Raw genomic sequence first — 21,409 nt, 5'->3', positions numbered from 1 at the left:
ACAAGAATGGTGGAGTGAGTGTTGGTGGGGTCTTCAGGGAAGTGTCTGTCATTAACTGAGTCTAGAGTCTAGCCATAAGTGTAGAGGGGAGTAATGGGATTGAAAGTTGCAACATGTCACAAAAAATGACCTGAGAACTCAACCTAAATTGTATATTTGGCAGTTAGTTTTCACACTTTTGACTTTTCTTCCTCTGGTCTCTTACTTTATTTCTTTTCTGATTATCAGAGTTCTGCATGTTTGTGGTAAAAACTTTGGAAAGTACAAATGAATGCAATACATCAGATTAACAAAAGTTACTGTTGTCTAGTATGGCTGGCATATCCATGCCTCTCTCCCTCCACATATCAGAGAGAATTTTGACCATAAGACTTTACAGTAGGCTTTTCTTACTTAACTTCTTATGATGAAGCTCCATGTGGACTTCATTATATTCCGTGAAATGTGTAGTGTCTTTGCTGTCTGCTCCTCCTACATCCATTCACTGAAGATGCTTTGCACCCAGACCTGCTGAGAAGCAGGTAGGCCTTACCAGTTCTATGTCCATAGGACAACCCCTTCCCCAGTGGTCGCACCTAACTGAACCATATGTAAACACCTGACCCAATTTGGGCCTATTATATTGTCTTCCCAGAAGTTTGGGACTAAGGCCCTGAAGGACTGTGTCAATAAGATGGTGCTGGGTTCTGGAGCCAGGTTTGGCACTAAAGCCAGTCAAAGCCACATGCAAACTAAAGTTGTAGAGGAGGATCAGGCATGGTTTTCTTTCTCTCCTCAGGAGAAAGAAAGAAGGAAGTGTGCGCAGGTCCAGAGAAAAGAGACCATGTGGACCAGTGAGGAATGGAGATGGAGACGGTAGCTGCCTAACCATTTTCCTATTCTCATGAGATACAGCTATGCTTCCTATACTTTGTCTCAGTCAGATTCTCCATAAGTTTTTCACAGGGAAATCATTTGAATAGATGCCTGCTCTTGGTAATCAAAACATTTCTTACTACAGCAGTTTACTTAAATGGGTTTTTTTCCTTTAGTTTTTTCTTCCAATTTTTGCTTTGGTGTTTTTAAAATACACATATGTTTAAATTTTTTTTGGTAGTTATAGCTCAAGTGTTTTTAAAATATACATATGTTTACATTTTTTTTGGTAGTTATAGCTCAGATCTTTTCTTTGTCATTACTTCCATTGCATTTAAACTTAAATATTTATCTAGTCAGAGAGCATTAAAATTTTATATCTTTTTTGTAGGCTTCAAAAAAGATATAACATTTTACATTTAAATGTATAATAGACATGCTCTAATCCATAGAATCCATGGATTCTAATCCACCTAAAAATTATTTTGACATATGTGTGAGATGAGGATCTAATTGAACTTTTTTTATAAAATGTAAATAGGTAATTAGCTGGCCCAGAATCATGCTTCATTTTCCCACTGATTCATGATCTCTCCTTGATTATATGTTAACTTTATATACACATGTTTCATATGGGTTTGTTACTGAGCTGTCTATTCTGTTTACTCAATTATTTAAAAAGAAAATGTTAAAGAAAATATTTCTAGTCTATGTATAATTATGACTCCTAGAAATATTGACTGGATTTAGAGAAGGATGGTGCTAAGTTAGAGAACTTTGGTTACCAAGTCATTTGATTCCTTTGATTTTTCCCTCCAGAACTCCAAATGACACGTTGTTGTTTGTATTGGAATATATCCATCTTCTTCCTGGGGCAGCTTGAGTAGTCCTGACAAGTTTGCTAATTTTGGTAATTTCTTGAGTCTAAGGAGAGTTTTTATATTATAGAATTTCAACTTGTAAGACTGCTTTAATTTAAAAAATACAAAACTACTGAGAGTTTTAAAATGTGCTAGATTTGAGCACCTGACAAGGATAATAAGCACCTACTGTCATTCTCTCTTTTTGCTTCCATAGTAAAGATTGTTAATTGATTAGGGTCTTCCTTGCCACTAAACGTGGACAACATCAGACTCCTTCTTAACATAGTGCTCCAAACAACCAGCTCTATTAGTGAAGCTCTAATATCAGCTTAATACCAGTTGGTATTGCCTGATAAGATGTAACCTATTTGCAGATTAATTCTAGCAAGCAATATAAATCCCAAGGTTAGAGGTAAAATAGTGTAGCTAATATAGAAGTGGCTAGTATAGATTTAAGGCATTGTTTTAATTTTTTTTACTGCACCCCTTAATAGTTAATATATTTTACATTTTCACATTTAGCTATATAAAGAAGAAGACAACCGGATAAAAGTTTGATGTGTTTTAGGGAATATATACTTTATGTTAATTCTGTAATGTTGGAATCAAAATAGGTTACCTTTAAAATAATTCTAATTTTTCAGAAATAAAACACTCTTATATTTACTCTTCTCAGTGATTGGTGTAATTAGATGGAATGATTTTTGTCCCAATCTCCTTGTGGTTTATATGAGGAAAAAATCCATATTTTTATTTTCCTGAACTTAAGTACCTCATCAAGGCTTAGAATAAACCTCAGTAGAAATTTGCCAATATGCAGAAAAAAGTTTGTGCCTCATCAATTTTCAGGCCAGGCAATATTCATTAAGTTTGTAGTAGATTTATAGGTTCGAGGATGATCATCTCTCTTATGCCTAATCATTATTTAGTTAAGAAAACAACTGTGGGCTGGACTCTAATATTTGCAAGCTGTGTGACCTTACGCAAGGTACTTGAACTTCCTAGTTTGAAACCCTATAACAGCTTTGTATTACTTCAAAATTTATGCTCTTTTTTTTCTTACTATGGCAAACTTCAGTATTTTTTTTCCTTTAAGCAGTTTTGATCATTTCAGCTGCAGTTTTCATTTTATTCATCTCTCAGTATTATGTGCTACAGCAAGTAAGGTGACGTGGTATGAAAACATGTTAAAGCAAGCAAAGTGAAGTGATCCTGGGGATATGTTGAACCAAGTAAGGTCAAGTGAAGCTAGGGGTGTGCTTGGAGGCTGGACGAAGACAGAGAGTGAAGGAAAAAATGGCAGCTTCATATCTCTGGAAGTGGAATGCATAGCATTATATTTTATCCTGTGATTCTTCAGCATTTGGCTTTGCTATATAATTAGGCAGAGGGGATATTTACGGGATTTAATAACTGTTGTTTCCATCCTTGTCATTAGGATCCAGAAGTTTCTTAGATTATGAGTGCTCCAGAAGTGAAATTAATACCCTCTGCTAGAGCTGAAAGTTGAAAGTTCCTATTGTCAAGATTTCAGTTCTGTCAGCTTTTTCTTTTCTGATCATTAAAAGTGAGGCATTCTCGGACTTGAACAGCACACCTCATGAAGGAGATCTATGAGGGATTTATGATGCTTGGTTGTAAGAGAAGATGACATCCACAGAAAACTGGTAATCTTGGAAGGACAAGCAAGTAGGTAGTTGGAAATAGTTCAGAAATGTTTGCTTCTACAGTTCTGAAGGCAATATATGTCAGACTTGGAGAGCTCTAGTGAGGGGCCACTCACCTTAGAGTTGAAGACCATGGAAATTTAACCTGCTGTCAAGCTTTGATCATTATATACAGTCACTGCCTCATTGGTTGAGGATTAGAAAATCAAAAAGGTTCAAAACTTGGGATGTTATAATGTCAGCATGCTAATCAGAATTTCAGAAGTACATGCTCATGGAAATAAAATTTCAATAGAAAATAAGGGTGCCAGATGAAAAGTGTGTCTAGTTCCACTATCCATAGCCTGGTTCTCAAGAGGCTACCACCCATGATGTTTTCTGTCTTTAGCTCTTCCAGGGATTATCACTATAACTCGAAGTATCTATTTCATACAACATTAATATCTATTTCTTGTCTTACCAACTTAAGCTTGTCTTTTAACTCTTTGCTGTAAAAGATTACTATTTCAGCTCATAGCAACCACTCTGCTTCGTTTTTCCCTGTATCTGCTCCCATTTTTTCTTTTTGTTCTTCTATTGATTATACTTTAAATAATATGTTTGACTTTTATTTCTTGTTCTGTCAACTTCAGACATATCATGGTGTATGATATGGAGTCGGTCACTCCTACACGCTCTCCCATCTCTCCTTCCCACCTCTAACTCCTACTGTTCATCATTTCTACCACTACTTTTATATTGCCAAGGTTTAAAACATTTACATTTTGAATGGAAATTTTAATTAAGTATTCATCGCCTTGTCTATATATTGATTCAGAGAAGCAAAAATAGATAAACATCATTTATAATATTATGATATTGTTCAATATTATTCACTGCAGAACCAGAGTGCAGCTGTAGAGGAGATATAATTTATATTCATAAATCAGATCTACTTAAAGTAGAATATTTCAAGTTCTAAGTCAAGATTTTCTTTTCTTAGACTCCATAATTCCTATAATAATGCTTCATATTTTCATCATGAATTTTTGTACAGCATTTTCTTTTTCCTGGAATTTCTAGTTTCCCTTAATTTTTCTTACTGACATCGGAAACATAAACCTTCTTCATTATGCACCACCCAAAGCCAGCCAACAGATTCTTTAGCCAGATGCATTATTAGTGTCTGCTCTCCTTCAGGTTCCCAATGCCAGGGGTCTCTTCATAGAGTAACAGATTCCACCTTCACTGCAGCTTCTCTTGCGGCTTCTCTTGTACTCTGAATAGTTATTTTTCTCTGTTCTATTTTATCTGTTAGTGTAATCCCATATGCCATGCATTTTTAAGAGAATTTCCTAATTATTTCACCTATTCATATCCTATCCTTTTGCATATCTTTACTGTCATTTCAATGGGTTTAAGAGAGGGAAGTACAAATATTTGCTAGGTTCAATGTGTTTAATCAGAGCCCTCAGAATTATTGGTTTACTATAGTCAGAAATTGGTATCAAAAGAGGAAAATGTGCATCTAAAATTTACAGACTATGCCCCAGATCTTAACTTAGAGAGGAAGCATTTATGCTTATTGCATGAAAGTCCTGTTTTAAATTTGGAGTATCTTTTTCATGTATTTTATCTCGTAACCTACTTCGAATTAAGACGCCACCTGAAATTCATAGCACTGCAAAAATTGCTGATGCTGCATCATCTGTCCTCATACAGGTTTCATTATCTTAAGCACTTGGAATGAGACCTCACTTCATCATCCAAGGAGATTCAATGTCTATAACCCCATAGATGTCAAAGGACAAAGTACAGCTTCTGATAGGGTCTTAAATGCAAAAGGTGAATTTGCTGGATTCAGCAACCACCAGGTGGGGCCAAGGAGTTTCGCCTTTGTCAAATAGGAGCTTTTACTGGAAAAGCAGTATGTGTTGCTGCTGAGCAATTTCTAGAAGGAGTTTCAAACTTGTTGAGGTAGTTGTTTCCTCTAACATCATGTATCAAAATTGTCTTCTAAAAGAGACAATGTGGGAAGCATTTTCTAAAGTTAGGCTCCAGAAGGAGATGTAGTTAACTAAAATGATGCCTTGGGTGGTCAGGAGGCAAAGTTTGCATGTGGAGCCACTGGATTAGGAATATTCTTCATATTGTTCTTGAAAGAACTTATCCATTTATGAATTCTGAAAATGCTTTGTGGTTCTGGAAAGAAACAGAAAGAATTATTTATGAACTGTGGGCCCTGATGATTTTAGAGGATAATGGCACCAGAGGTGAAAGGAGGCTTTCTGATATCTGCCTGTCTTGCGGCTGGCCAGGTACAGAAGAACAAGTCTCTCTACAGACAGTGATGTTGTCCATGCCCTTGAAGATCTCAGAATCTTAACATTTATTAAATACTTAATTTGGGCTTACCCCAAGCTGGGTGAAGAGATCACAAAACCAAAGAGATATAGTCCATGCCCTGAGGAGTGTTTGGTGCATGGGTGAGTGAGATAATAAGAGGACTGAGTATGGATAGTATCAAGAGACTCTTTATAATAGGTAAAAACCCAGAGGAAAGTGAGATGTGAATATAGAAAAATTCCAGATCAAAGGAACATCTCACAAGCACCTGAATTCTGACCAGATGTGAAACATGGCTGTTAAAATCTCCAATTTGTGGAGAAATGATCCCCCACATCATACCCAGTAGAAGCTTGTTTGAATCAGTGTACTATTCACCATTGTTAAATGGTGCCAAGAGTCTCACTTCTTTTTAGGAGTGAACTTTAAGTTCAATATAAAGTGCTCAATGAATTTTTACAAAGTGAGTACACTCTGTACTTGACATTCAAATCTGGAAACTAATCATTTCCAACTCCCCCTTCTAGCCCTACTCATCACTCCTCCCAGTGAAAAAAATCCTGATTTTTTTTTTTTATTAGAGACAGGGTTTCACCCTGTTAGCCAGGATGTCTTGATCTCCTGACCTCATGATCCACCCGCCTCAGTGTCCCAAAGTGCTGGGATTACAGGTGTGAGCCGCCGTGCCCAGCCAAAATAATTTTTTTAAACCTTTTTCTTTGTTAAGGATAGAGCTGTGGTCTATTTGTCCCTTCACTTTAAAAGAAAGAACATTTTGATCTGGAATTGAAACATTGATTTCTTAAGCCGTAGTTGATTCCTGGTATACAATTCCCATTTGTGTTTAAAATCTGGACTGGCAACAAGGTTAGTAATGATTTTGTTTATAGTGGCACTGTAAGAGGAACAGAGAGGGATGCTCTTAAAGAAAAGGGCATGCCAGTTGTTATCAGGATAACTCTATGCAAATAAACTAGAAAATCTAGAAGACAAGGATAAATTCCTGGATGATACAGCCTACCAAGACTAAATAAGGAAGAAGTTGAATCCCTGATTAAACCAATAACAAGCTCTGAAATTGAGGCAGTAATTAATAGCCTACCAACCAAAAAAAGCATAGGATTAGATGGATTCACAGCTGAATTCTACCAGAAGTACAAAGAGGAGCCGGTACCATTCCTTCTGAAAATATTCCAAACAACCAAAAAGGAGGGACTCCTCCCTAACTCATTTTATGAAGCCAACATCACCCTGATACCAAAACTGGGAAGAGACAAAAAAAGACAACTTCAGGCCAATATCCCTGATGAATTGATGCGAAAATTCTCAGTAAAACACTGGAAAACTGAATCCAGCAGCACATCAAAAAACTTATCTACCGCGATCAAGTCAGCTTCATCCCTGGGATACAAGGCTGGTTCAACATACACAAATCAATAAACGTAATTCATCCCATAAACAGAACCAAAGACAAAAACCACATGATGATCTCAATAGATGCAGAAAAGGCCTTTGACAAAATTCAACATCCCTTCATGTTAAAAACACTCAATAAACTAGGTATTGTTGGAACATATCTCAAAATAATAAGAGCTATTTATGACAAACCCACAGTCAATATCATATTGAAAGGGCAAAAGCTGGAAGCATTCCCTTTGAAAATCGGTACAAGACAAGGATGCCCTCTCTCACCACTCTTATTCAACACAGTATTGGAAGTTCTGGCCAGGGCAATCAGGCAACAGAAAGCAATAAAGGGTATTCAAACAGGAAGAGAGGAAGTCAAGTTATCTCTGTTTGCAGGTGACATGACTGTATATATAGAAAACCCAATCATCTCAGCCCCAAAACCTCTTGAACTGATAAACAACTTCAGCAAAGTCTCAGGATACAAAATCAATGTGCAAAAATCACAAGCATTCCTTTACACCAACAACTGGCAAGCAGGGAGTCAAATCATGATGGAACTCCCATTCGCAATCACTACAAAGTAAATAAAATACCTAGGAATACAGCTAACAAGGGATGTGAAGGACCTATTCAAGGAGAACTACACACCACTGCTCAATGAAATAAGAGAGGACACAAACAAATGGAAAAACATTCCACCCTCATGGATAGGAAGAATCAATATCATGAAAATGGCCATACTGCCCAAAGTAATTTATAGATTCAATGCTATTCCCATCAAATTACCATAGACGTTCTTCACAGAATTAGAAAAAACTATTTTAAATTTCATACGGAACCAAAAAAGAGCACGTATAGCCAAGACAATACTAAGCAAAAAGAACAAAGTTGGAGGCATCACACTACCTGACTTCAAACTATACTACGAGTTTACAGTAACCAAAACAGCATGGTACTTGTACCAAAACAGACATATAGACCAATGGAGCAGAACAGAGATGTCAGAAATAACACCACATATTTACAACCATCTGATCTTCGACAAACCTGACAAAAGCAAGCAATGGGGAAAGGATCTCCTATTCAGTAAATGGTGCTGGGAAGACTGGCTAGCCATATGCAGAAAACTGAAACTGGGCCCCTTCCTCACACCTTATTCAAAAATTAACTCAAGATTGATTAAAGACTTAAATGTAAAACCCCAACCATAAGAACCCTATAAGAAAACGTAGGTGATATTATTCAGAACATAGGCATGGGCAAAGACTTAAAGACAAAAATGCCAAAAGCAATTGCAACAAAAGCCACGATTGACAAATGAGATCTAATTAAACTAAAGGGCTTCTGCACAGCAAAAGAAACTATCATCAGAGTGAACAGGCAATCTACAAAATGGGAGAAAATTTTTGCAATCTACTCATCTGTCAAAGGTCTAATATCCAGAATTTACAAGGAACCTAAACATATTTACAAGAAAAAAGAAAACAGCCCCATCAAAAATTGGGCCAAAGATATAAACAGGCACTTCTCAAAAGAAGACATTTACTTGGCCGACAAACATATGAAGAAAAGCTCAACATTACTGATCATCAGAGAAATGCAAATCAAAACCACAATGAGATACCATCTCACACCAGTCAGAATGGTGATTTTTAAAGTCAGGAAACAACAGATGCTGGCAAGGCTGTGGAGAAACAAGAATGCTTTTACACTGTTGGTGGGAATGTAAATTAGCTCAGCTATTGTGGAAAATAGTATGGTGATTCCTAGAACCAAAAATACCACTTGACCCAGCAATCCCATTACTGGATATATACCCAAAGGAATATAAATCATTCTATTATAAAGACACCTGCACGTGTATGTTTATTGCAGCACTATTTACAATAGCAAAGACATGGAGCCAACCCAAATGCCTGTCAATGACAGAATGGAGGAAGAAAATGTGGTACATATACACCATGGAATACTATGCAGCCATAAAAAGGAATGAGATCATGTCCTTTGCAGGGATATTGATGAAGGTGGAAGCCATCATCTTCAGCAAACTAATACAGGAACAGAAAACCAAACAATGCATGATCTCACTCATAAGTGGGAGTTGAACGTTGAGAACACATGGACACAGATTGGGGGACAACACACACCGGGGCCTGTTGGGGGTGGGGGGTGAGGGGAGGGAACTTAGAGGATGGGTCAATAGGCGCAGTAAACCACCATGGCACATGTATGCCTATGTAACAAACCTGCACGTTCTGTACATGTATCCCTTTTTTTTTAAAGAATAAATAAAGAAAATAAATAAATAAAGTTTCACAAAGTGAAATATTAAATATATCTGTTTCTTATTTTCATATAATTACCCAGGAAACACTTATTCATTACCTACCGTTTTTCAGGGCTGGATATTGTGGGGAATATAAAAGTGAATCAGACATATACCATCCCTCTTTAAGTAGAAGAGTCAGAAATATCTGGCTCTGTAAGTAATTGTAAAATATAAAAGAGAAAGTAATAAGTTTCATAAGAGAGATGCAAGCAGATGAGAGTTTTCCATGTAATCCGAATCTTTTTTTCTTTTTTACAGGAAGTATTGTATTGATGAGCTTGAGTGAGAAAAAAAATGGATTTGGGTTAGAAGACCTGGGATCTTGCACTTACCAGGTATGTGGCTTGAGGAGGCTACTTTACCTTTTCCACCCAGCTCTACCCTGTCTAACATGAGGACGGTAGTAGGTTTCCTACTTATGGAACATAGTTATTGGGAAGCATATAACAGATAATAGACATAGTTTTATATAAGTAACTTATTCAAAATAGGTATTATTTCTTCCAGGGAATAGTCAAACATTTTGTTCTCTAAAACAAGGAATTAATTTATCTTCTTCTAACTTTAATAAGGTGTACCATGAGCCAGTCCTAGGAATAGCAACATGGATTCAATTTAAATTGCTAATAGGCGATACTCATGAGGTAGCAAAGAGCCTCTTTCTGACACATCCATCAAATGTCATTCTCTTACCAGCCTGGTGAGAGCCAGTTATTTTGACGTTGATGCTGACTGCTTTTGAAAGCACATGCTGTGCAGCACTTTGCCCAGGGTTTAGCTCTCCCACAGACCTGACATTTGTACGTTGTTTTGCTTTCCTTGATCTTCTCCCCTTCTTCCCTAGCGTCTACTGTTAGCTGAATGTAGCTAATACTACAGATTGTAAATGGGCTAAAGTGGAAGAAAGAATGTCTGACACAATAGTTCTGAGCCCTGCAAGCACGTTAGGATCATCTCAGGAGCTTTAGAGATACACTGATGGCCCGGCTCTGAGGCCTCATTCCCAGAGGAACTGCATCAAGAGACATAGGGTGGGACCCATGAATTTACTTTTAATACTTTTAACTAATCCTGATTAATTCTGAAGCAGATGATCTGGGCACCACACTTGGAGAAACTAGCTAGTATCAATATGATAGTAGCCATCTGGTGACTTCTTTGTTACATGGATTACAGGGGCCATCAGAGAGAGGTATTTCTCAATCCTTGGAAACTTATTTATTCACAGTTTCTCAAACACCTCATGTTTGAGGCACTGCACTGGGGGCTGCAAGGGATATGATAGATGAATCAAACATGAACGTGATACTGACTAAGAATAGGGCTGAATGTAAAACTATAATTCATACCGTATATAAAGGTTTACTTCTGAAGTTGGTGTACGTGGTAAAAATCATAACTAGTCAAAATTACCTTTGGAAAATGGCAGAGGAGGGTAGTATTTTGGAGAGCAACATGCTGCCTTCCAAACACCCAGCACTAGCTGTTTTCCTCTAACTTTGGGACTGAATCCTGACTCTGTTTAAGTCTCAAATGTGGCTGGCTTACATTTAGGGGTAATGCCTGAAGAAGGTACGTCTTTAAATACTGGAATCATATTTGGTTCCCAGGACATGGCAGATTCATGGCTCCCAACTCAAGTTCACTGAGGCATGCGCTCTGTGAGTGGGACAGAGTTGAGGGTGGTTTGGGGGTAGGTCAGGGGGAGTCACCTGCACTATTTAAATAGGGTTCCCTTCTTGCTCATGCTGTCACTCTCTTCATTTGTTGTTGTTTATCTAAGTTTTCTCAAGGTAAATGGATTTCTAATAATACAAGACTCTTCTAATAATACAAGATGATAAGATTTGAAGACAGACACAGGCAGCCCCAATTGTTTAAAATAATTCTAAAAATTATCAAGGAGAGAACATTTACCAGATTTTAATAATTTATATTTTTTGAAGAATAATGTAAAATCTACGATTAAGATTGTTTTGGGAGACTGAAGAAGCAAAAAGATATGGCAAAAAATTTATAAAATATAAATAAAAAGTAAGACATTAATCTACAGATGAAAGATTAATGCATTTCTCTTTGAGGGCTCTGAAATGAAAACCAAAAATAGAACAGTCATGTTTCACCACAGCGTTATGAACACACTGCAGAGTCACACCCTTGAGACCATCCAGTCACATGCAGGCAGGGAATTTGCTGGGCAGAGCACGTTCAAGTCCCCATGACAATCAAGACATGGAAGCCACAGGCAGGGCCTCTAAACATGAAAAGTGTCATTGTTGTTTTGTATTCCTTGTACTTTCTGGAGCCCTTAAACACAGATACAAACAACATCCATCCAAACAGACCAGTTCTCCTAGGAACATTTGGCAAAGCTCAGTAGGTCTTTCTTGGATACTGACTTCATAGATGGTAACACTGACTCACCATGGCCTATGTGCTTGTGTGCTTCCACCTGAGACTAGGAGCTTTCAAAAAAACAAACAAACAAACAGAAACAAAGAAAAACAAAACAAAAACAGAGTCTTGACTTCAAGAGAAGGGAAGAGACTTATTTTCCTACTTTCCTTGTTGGCTTACTTTGGGGCTTCAATCACTTTATGTTAACTTTTGGTGACTCATACACTGGCCGCTCCTAACATTTCAGCAGCTGGGATGAGAGGACAAACAGAGGCCCACAAACCATATGTCTATACACATAAAAGTTCTAAATCAAGCTACCGATTTCAATAAAACATGTTCTGACTTTCCTCTTTGACAGATATACATTCCTAATGAAGAAATAAAAATAATGTGGGTGAAGCTATGGTTTTTATATAATAGAAAGTTGGAAAAACACTAAAGATGACTAAGTTTAATTATTATTGTTTATGCCTTGGTATTCTGTAGATAAGCCATTATTGTTTGCGTGAGTAATAAAAAACATGCATAGTTAGGCCGGGCACAGTGGCTCACACCTGTAATCCCAGCACTTTGGGAGGTCGAGGTGGGTGGATCACCAGGTCAGGAGATCGAGACCATCCTGGCTAGCACGGTGAAACCCCGTCTCTACTAAAAATACAAAAAATTAGCTGGGCGTTGTGGCAGGCGTCTGTAGTCCCAGCTACTTGGGAGGCTGAGGCAGGAGAATGGCTTGAACCCGGGAGGTGGAGCTTGCAGTGAGCCGAGATCGTGCACTGCACTCCAGCCTGGGCGACAGAGCGAGAGTCCCTCTCAAAAAAAACAACAAAAACAAAAAACATGCATAGTTAATTAATTATTACGCATTATTCCATAAGATCTATTTTTTCTCTTTAGCAAAATCATTAATTTTGTTGTTATACTTAATATTTTTAATAATTTAATTGTTTATAGAAATGAGCTAAAGGATTAAAACTAAAATGTATCTGTATGCAAACTATACAATTTGATTATATTTTGTTCAAAAATAGAGTACATATAAATATGAAAAAATTATATATGTCTTAAAAGTTATATTTCTCCTAAAATATCAAAGCATTATTAAAAATAATAGGCAAAGTACAAATACAATAGGCATAACAAAATAATTGTTATGCTCATAAAATTTCTAGGTAAAACTGACATTTGCCATTTATTTTGAAATTCTATTTTTATAAATATAAAATTATTCACAGTTCTGACACTGAAAGTTCATCTGGTTGCCAATGTAAAAAACTTTTGTATTCTCCACGTATTTTATGTCTAGAGCTAAATAAAGACAAATTTAAGAGTAATATGAATTGTTTAACATTGTGAAATACTCAACTTCCGAAACTGTTGTGAATATAGTACCAATTTGTGAGCACGTCTGGAATCACAGATTAGTACCTGCAGAGAAGCAATAACTCTTAGTTCTGTGAGAATCTATCACATTCATTCTATCCAGGAGGAGAAAGTTTGGTAAGGAAATTAATTTGTCTTTTCTCTTGCCTAAGTGCTTTTGCTGCTCAATTTCTCCTCTGCTCTGTGGCAGTGTTTATCTTGACCTTTGCGGAGCTTCATAGCATTTGGACATGGTTTCTTTTTGTTTTGAGGACACAGGGCAAGATATCTGGAGATGCCTAAGCAGTGTTAGTCATGCACTGACAGTTTAGGGTTCTGGTCAGTTTAGGGTTCTGTGTGGCACCATGCTAGCAGTGAGTGTCAGATCCTGAGTGCTAGAGCGCTAGGGATACGTGTGTGTGTGTGTGCACGCGTGTGTGTGCACATGTGTCCGTGTGTGTAGGCGGGGAGTATACTGGAACTTTTCAGGGACACAGATTCAGACCAGGATAAATTCAAAAATTCTATTCTGAAGCTCAGTCACTACCGAAGATCTGACCCAAGGGTAGTCTATCTTGAATGCAGATTACAAATCTGAAACTGTCCTAAAAGGCCTCCTTATATCTCATTAGCTGAATTTCCATCACGTTTTCCCTTTCTTGCTCCTTGTACTAAGACAGCTTTTGTCCATTGTTAATGCCCCGGAAAGAAAAAAGAACTAGAGCAACTGGTGGATCTTTCTGAATCCAGCTCAACAACCACTGCTCCCCCAAGTCCTTTCATAAGCCCCTGAAGAAATGGGACTTCAACAAGCTGAATCTGGATCATGGACTAGTAACCAGGCATGGGCAAAGGAGTAAGGAGCCTTGGATTTCATCATTTTTTCTGCCATTTATTAGCTGTATGACCTTGACTTACCTACTTGGGACTTCAGATTTCTTATCTGTGAAATTAGGGGATTTGTATAAGATTGTCAAGGTCACACACCTATTCTAAAATTATGTGGTTTTATTTTATAGAAAAACTGGGCAAAATATTTTCTAGGTTTTGCATATAATGATGAACTATGACAAGGATTTTGGGACTGTCTGGGGAGTACACAGCAGGTTGAACAGAGACTTCCAATGCTTATATAGTATACTGGCTCTGGCTAAGTGATATTTTGTTTACTGACTCATTAAGAACAAAGAAATTCTACTTGAAAATCATTTATTCACCACCTTCCACGTGCTAGGCTATTATTATGTGAGATGCTAAGGCTTCAGTGATGAGGAAGCCAGAGTAACTGCTCTCAGGAAGCTCAGGTAAGCATGCAAACTATTAATTTTAGTTGAATGTGATAAGTAGTATTACTGACAGTTTTTCAAAGTGTGGGGGGAAGGTGCAAAGAACAAAGGGGTTCCTGGTGAAGAAAAGGGGGAAGAGAGTGTCAGGGAAGGTTCCCAGCTGAGAAGATTTTTGAGGGAAGTACTAGGAATATTTTAATCTTGAAGCTCCCTAGCAGTACAAGAACTATTTGGGCAGTAGCTTTATTTATTTATTTATTTTTATTTTTATTATACTTTATGTTTTAGGGTACATGTGCACAACGTGCAGGTTTGTTACATATGTATACAGGTGCCATGTTGGTGTGCTGGACCCATTAACTCGTCATTTAACATTAGGTATATCTCCTAATGCTATCCCTCCCCACTCCCCCCACCCCACAACAGGCCCTGGTGTGTGATGTTCCCCTTCCTGTGTCCATGTGTTCTCATTGCTCAATTCTCGCCTGTGAGTGAGAACATGCGGTGTTTGGTTTTTTTGTCCTTGCAGCTTTTGATGACTCTACTCTTCAGCAAACCAATATGGCAACAGTGATTGGCCTTATGTGGAGGCTGAGCCAGCAAGCATTAGATTTTGCTGAGGGCCAGCTGCTTTTGATTCATGTATTTCTCTATGACAGTGGATGGTTCAGGTTTCAAATGGTGCATATTTTCCTGTAATGGGCCCAGGGGAGGACACACTGTTGAGCAGAGCTTTAGAGGTAGATTTATGGGCACAATGTTCAAGCTTTTAGACCACTTGTCTCTTTAGAAGTGGTGGGAATGGTTAGGGGTAGAGGAAGGAAGAGGCTCTTGGTATGCAAATGATTTCATAGTCAGAGTAAGGGCTCCCATTTCTACTTAGGAATCATTTCATCCAGGGAACATAGTACTGAGTATGCATATAGTGAGTTCTCCAGAAATATTTTACACATCAATAAATAGTTTCAGAATACTTAATATTTAATAGGTACTGTTGTAGGCATTTAATAAATATTTGTGGAATAAGTTAATTTATCATATTATCATATTGTTGGAATATTAATACTAATGAGATTGATAATTCAGGATACTCATAAATCTAAGCCAAATGGGTAAGGGTCTCTTTCCAAAATACGTCTTTTAATGGTTGGCCCCTCAGGCACCTGAAATGTTCGAATTTCCCAGTTCAGAGGCTTGAAGCTCATGAGGGCCAGACCATAAGAAGTTCCCCAAATCAAATGATTAGACCACCTGGGTCTCAGGCTGAAGTTCCTGTGCCTGAAATGGCATGACCATGCTGTTTCTTTTAGCTGACCCTGGCACCGACCTGAGCAACTGGAATATTAAAAGGAAATTTTTGTTTCTGGAAGATTTGTGACTAGAAGAGTCACTGTGGTCTACACTGGGAGAGAGCTTAGCTAAGTCCAGTGATCAACATTCCATCCATCCGTGTCACTTGAGTGAACAAGTGCATCATTGGAATGTAAATGTACATTGGGCTATTTGGGCTGTCGACCAGTCATCTCGATAATGTTAGCTGGAATCAGATCAATGCTTAGCTGAGGTAATTGAGACAGTGAAGTTTCAAATTGGGCAGGGAGGAGAAAACAGGGAAAAGAAGAGATAAATGCGTAGGTTTTTGACATTAGTTACATTTTCTAAACAAACCAAAAACAATATGCTTATTCACACTGATAGATTTCATTTCCTTTTGATCTTTGGGAGGGATATTGAAATTTGGTTCAAATTTAGCCGCTAATCCTCAAGTACCATTGGTATTCAAATATATCATGATTTCTTTTCCAATCTCTCTTTATAAAGTCCAAAAATTATGTTATCCCCAATTTCAACATATTAAAACCTGCAAAGTCTGAGGCATAAAAAACAGCACTTGCAATTCCACTAACTTTGGTTTTTCCAGAAAGTGAAATTGTGATGCTTATTCAAAATAGCATAAATAAGCTGGGCATGGTAGCATGTGCCTGTGGTCCCAGCTACTTGGGAGGCTGAAGTGTGAGGATTGCTTGAGCCTGGGAGGCCAAGGCTGCAGTGAGCTGTGATTGCCCTGCTGCACTCCAGCCTGGGTGACCGAGTGAGATGTTGACTCAAAGAAAAATAGCAGAAATGAATGCAACCCCCATAGAACACAGAAGGGCATTTAAAAAACATACTAGCTAACTGATACAAACAAAACCTCAATAATAAATCCCTAGGGAAAATACAGAAAGTAGTATTTCTTTTAGTTGTTATTTATTGCAATATCAAACTTTTATTGAGATGGAAACAGAGAGAGGGACACACAGAGAGACAGACTTATTTTTCTACCTCCTTGGATGTCTACTAGGCCTATAAAAGATACTTTTCACTCCCTAACAGGGGCCAATATTGGGAGGGAAACATCTGTCCTTCTCTCCTGGCTCCATAGCTGACTGGTGGGATTGGGAGGAGGAGAGGAGCACTGAGACCTTCCTCTGTTTTATTTTCAGAACCACCTGAGCAAGCTATGTGTATGGTCTTCTTCTCTGCAGCATGCAGTGACCTGTCCTGGAAGGGGAATGGGGTGAGGTGGGGCGGGAGCCTGTGGTTGTACAATTTTACCCCTAATTGGCCAATAACCTTAATTTGTAGGAAGGGGGCATTAGTTTCAAAATGTGGTCATAGATCTAGCCCAATTTTCCAGCCAGTCTTACGAACTGATACTGTGCTTTTCACTATTTGCCTCATGTCTTCTCTTAATGAATTCCAAATTCAGAGCAGATTTAAGGTGGTGAGCAGTTGTCACCCTAAGTCTCTTTCAAGACACAGTGCTGCTGAGATTTCTCAAAGAAAGTGATTTTTAATTATTTCCCTTTATGATAGGGCTCTTTTTTCCTCCTGCTCTTTAGCTGGGTCCCTGAGTAAAGAGCAGAAGGGGTGTGAGAAGCTCATTATCTACTTTCCTCCTGTTCCACCACATCCTCACACATGATCCATTATTGCCACTTACATACAATCTGCCTTTCCGCCTCTATCCCCTCGCTTCCTTGATTTTGCATCACCGGGTACCCTGTGTTTATTTTTCACAGTCTTTACCCTTTTCTTAAATTCCTTTCTTCCCTCTTAATCTTTACATATTTTCTGGCTTGCAAGATCTTACCTTAGCTAAGAGTGATATTTCTACCCCACCAAATGGGATCTATCAAACACTGCTTTGCAAGGTCTCCTGTATTGAATTGTCTTTTTGCATTGCAGTTGTTATTATTGTTGCATAACATCCTATTATTACATAACGAGGCCCAAAAATTCTATGGGGGAAACATCTTAGATTTATAATTGTTTGTATGTCACAAAGAGCTTTACAAATATTAGGTGCTTCATAAATATCTGCTCCTCATTTTACCTACTGGGCAGTCTTTGCAGTGTCATTTTAGTGTAGACATTTAAATGTGCTAGAGAAAGGTGGGAGCTCTGAAAAGTGATGACTCTATTTCAGCCAATGGTTTTAAAATGTGTAAACTCTTATTAGTTTCTGTCTCCATAAGTTGCTAATGGGGGTGACCAGAAAGGAGTAGTCTATTTTATTTTGGCTTAATAGAAACAAAAATGAACATTACCAAGTCTCTGCAGCACCACAGCCATCAAGCTAAGTGTGTTTTAGATATTTTCTCATTTAGTTTTCAGAACTATAATATTGGTACTATCATTACCTTTGTTTCACCAGGGAAGCAGAGGCTCCAATATATTAACAGGTTTTAGGTATCAGAGCTGTGATTTGACCTTGAGGCTTCCTAACTCCAAACTTTTAGCCACAATGACACCTTGCCATAAAGCTTTTCCATAGCTATTCTCTATGGGGCTATTCAGGCATTCAGCAGGTGTTTGTGCTCTTCAGTCGTGATGAAAACCAGAGAAAGTATGTAGGGTGCTAGTATAAAGGTTGAGAATCCACTGGACCAGGGCTTAAATCTGATTCCCCTCATACAAATTCTGTCTGATTAGGAGTAGGTTCCTTAACCCTTCTTATTCTCAGTTCTATTATCTAAAATATTAGGATCATAATTCTGTTAAATGAGATAATGCTGACAAAACACTAAGCACCACAGCAGCTGTACGTGCTCAAGGAGTGTGAGCTGCCATTATTACAATTACATGCCGGCTTAACACTTCCACAGATGACATCAATGAAGGTAAATGAGGAAATTAGCCAATGGAGTCCTGTGTAAAAGGAATACTCGGACAGACTGACAGAACTGCAGTCTCCATAGGAGGCGAGATGTCTATAGCATATCAATATTTTCTAAACACATTATTCTTTTCTTTAGATATAAACGCAATAGCATGACACCTACCAGTTAGTCCCACAAAGCTGCAAGGACAATAAAGATGTATACATATGAACATGAAAGGATTGGGAATGAAGGACTCATGAGCAGGTTATGTGAGACACTCCCCCAACCCATGCACTATTTTGGGTCATCTGTAAGGGGCTCTAGTAGAGCCCTCTGTGCTGCCTGCGGAGAACCCTGAGGCATTTGGACAGCATGCTGCCTATGGTGAAGGAGGTACAGGTCCCAAGTCAGGAGACAGAGGTTTCACTGCATTGGACTGGGAAATTGGAAATACTTGTTTAAAATCTTTTACTGTGTTTCTTCAGGTTCTCTGCTTTTTTGTTTTTTGATTTTGTTTTTTTTTGCCAAATACATTTAGGGCTGTGATGGCTTTATATTTGAAAGGTTGGGGTATAAGAAAGAGTACTACCTTAGGGTGAGCAGACTGGCTTGGCATACTCACTCTCACTCCTTATTAGCATAAGGACCCTGAAGAAACCCCTTACAGGGCCGAGCCACTGCCATCTGCAAAGTGGAGACCATATCCATATGTACACTTCTTCCCCTTAACTTCAAGCATTGCTATGAGGGCCAAGAAGGTACAGGTGTAAAGTACTAAGCTATGCAAATATTTTCCTGAAGAGCTGTCTGTCCTACCACTGCTCTGCGCCCTTGTCCCTCCCCAAATCCCTTTTTTTTTTTTTTTGCTTTCTAATGAACTCATAGAATGTACTGTCTTGCTCCACGTACTGTTTCCTCCAAACCTCCCCACCTAAATCTGTGAAAAGGAATAGGAGCCGGGCGTGATGACTCATGCCTGTAATCCCAGCACTTTGGGAGGCCGAGGTGGGTGGATCACCTTAGGTCAGGAGTTCAAGACCAGCCTGACCAATATGGTGAAACCCCGTCTTTACTAAAAATACAAAAATTAGCCAGATGTGGTGGTATGTGCCTGTAGTCCCAGCTACTGGGAAGGCTGAGACAAGAGAATTACCTGAACCTGGGAGGCAGAGGTTGCAGTGAGCCGAGATGGTACCACTGCACTCCACCCTGGGCGACAGAGCGAGACTCTGTCTCAAAAAAAAAAAAAAGGGGGGGGAGGTTCCAAGATGGCCAATAAGGAACAGCTCCAGTCTACAGCTCCCAGCGTGAGCAATGCAGAAGACAGGTGATTTCTGCATTTCCAACTGAGGTACTGGGTTCATCTCACTGGGGCTTGTCAGACAGTGGGTGCAGCCCATGAAGCAGGGAAGGGCATCGCCTCACCCAGGAAGAACAAGCAGTTGGGAAATTCCCTTTCCTAGCCAAGGGCAGCCATGACAGACGGTACCTGGAAAACTGGGAAACTCCAAACCTAATACTGCGCTTTTCCAATGTTCTTAGCAAATGGCACACTAGGAGATTATATCCTGTGCCTGGCTCAGAGGGTCCCACGCCCAAGGAGCCTCGCTTACTGCTAGCACAACAGTCTGAGACTGAACTGCAAGGTGGCAGCGAGGCTGGGGGAGGGGCGTCTGCCATTGCTGAGGCTTGAGTAGGTAAACAAAGCAGCCAGGAAGCTCGAACTGGGTGGAGCCCACCGCAGCTCAAGGAGGCCTGCCTGCCTCTGTAGACTCCACCTCTGGCAGCAGGGCATAGCTGAACAAAAGGCAGCAGAAACTTCTGCAGACTTAAACGTCCCTGTCTGACAGCTTTGAAGAGAGTAGTGGTTATCCCAGCACAGAGTTTGAGATCTGAGAATAGACCGACTGCCTCCTCAAGTGGGTACCTGATCCCTGAGTAGCCTAACTGGGAGACATCTCCTAGTAGGAGCCGAATGACACTTCATCCAGCCGGGTGCCCCTCTGAGACGAAGCTTCCAGAGGAAGGATCAGGCTGTAACATGTGCTTTTCTGCAATATTTGCTGATCTGCAGCCTCTGCTGGTGATACCCAGAAAAACAGGGTCTGGAGTGGACCTCCAGTAAACTGCAGCAGACCTGCATCTGAGGGTCCTGACTGTGAGAAGGAAAACTAACAAACAGAAAGGACATCCACACCAAAACCCCATCTGTACGTCACCATCATGAAAGACCAAAGGTAGATAAAACCAAAAAGATGGGGAGAAACCAGAGCAGAAAAGCTGAAAATTCTAAAAATCAGGGCACCTCTTCTCCTCCAAAGGAATGCAGCTCCTCGCCAGCAATGGAACAAAGCTGGACAGAGAATGACTTTGACGAGTTGAGAGAAGAAGGCTTCAAACGATTGGTAATAACAAACTTCTTCGAGCTAAAGGAGGATGTTCGAACCCATCACAAAGAAGCTAAAGACCTTGAAAAAAGATTAGATGAATGGCTAACTAGAATAAACAGTGTGGAAAAGACCTTAAGTGACCTGATGGAGCTGAAAACCATGGCACAAAAACTACGTGATGCATGCACAAGCTTCAGTAGCTGATTTGATCAAGTGGAAGAAAGGGTGTCAGTGATTGAAGATCAAATGAATGAAAAGAAGCAAGAAGATAAGTTTAGAGAGAAAAGAGTAAAAAGAAATGAACAAAGCCTCCAAGAAATATGGGACTATGTGAAAAGATCGAATCTATGTCTGATTGGTGTACCTGAAAGTGACGG

At 39.1% G+C, this 21,409-nt stretch overlaps 1 long non-coding RNA gene across 1 annotated transcript; it reads right to left on the bottom strand.

Moving 5' to 3' along the window:
• Positions 1–2,167: 2,167 nt before the first annotated feature.
• LOC130541230 (uncharacterized) lies at positions 2,168–17,703 on the bottom strand. Its single transcript, XR_008955272.1, has 2 exons — positions 17,631–17,703; positions 2,168–5,566 (listed from the first exon to the last, which is right to left on the bottom strand). It is a non-coding gene; the product is annotated as an uncharacterized LOC130541230 (long non-coding RNA).
• Between the last annotated feature and the right edge of the window lie 3,706 nt (positions 17,704–21,409).

This window comes from Pan paniscus, chromosome 12 (assembly GCF_029289425.2).
Source record: "Pan paniscus chromosome 12, NHGRI_mPanPan1-v2.0_pri, whole genome shotgun sequence".
NCBI lineage: Eukaryota > Metazoa > Chordata > Mammalia > Primates > Hominidae > Pan > Pan paniscus.
The sequence above is the reverse complement of the archived record's forward strand: the minus strand, read 5'-3'. Positions and strand labels throughout refer to the sequence as shown.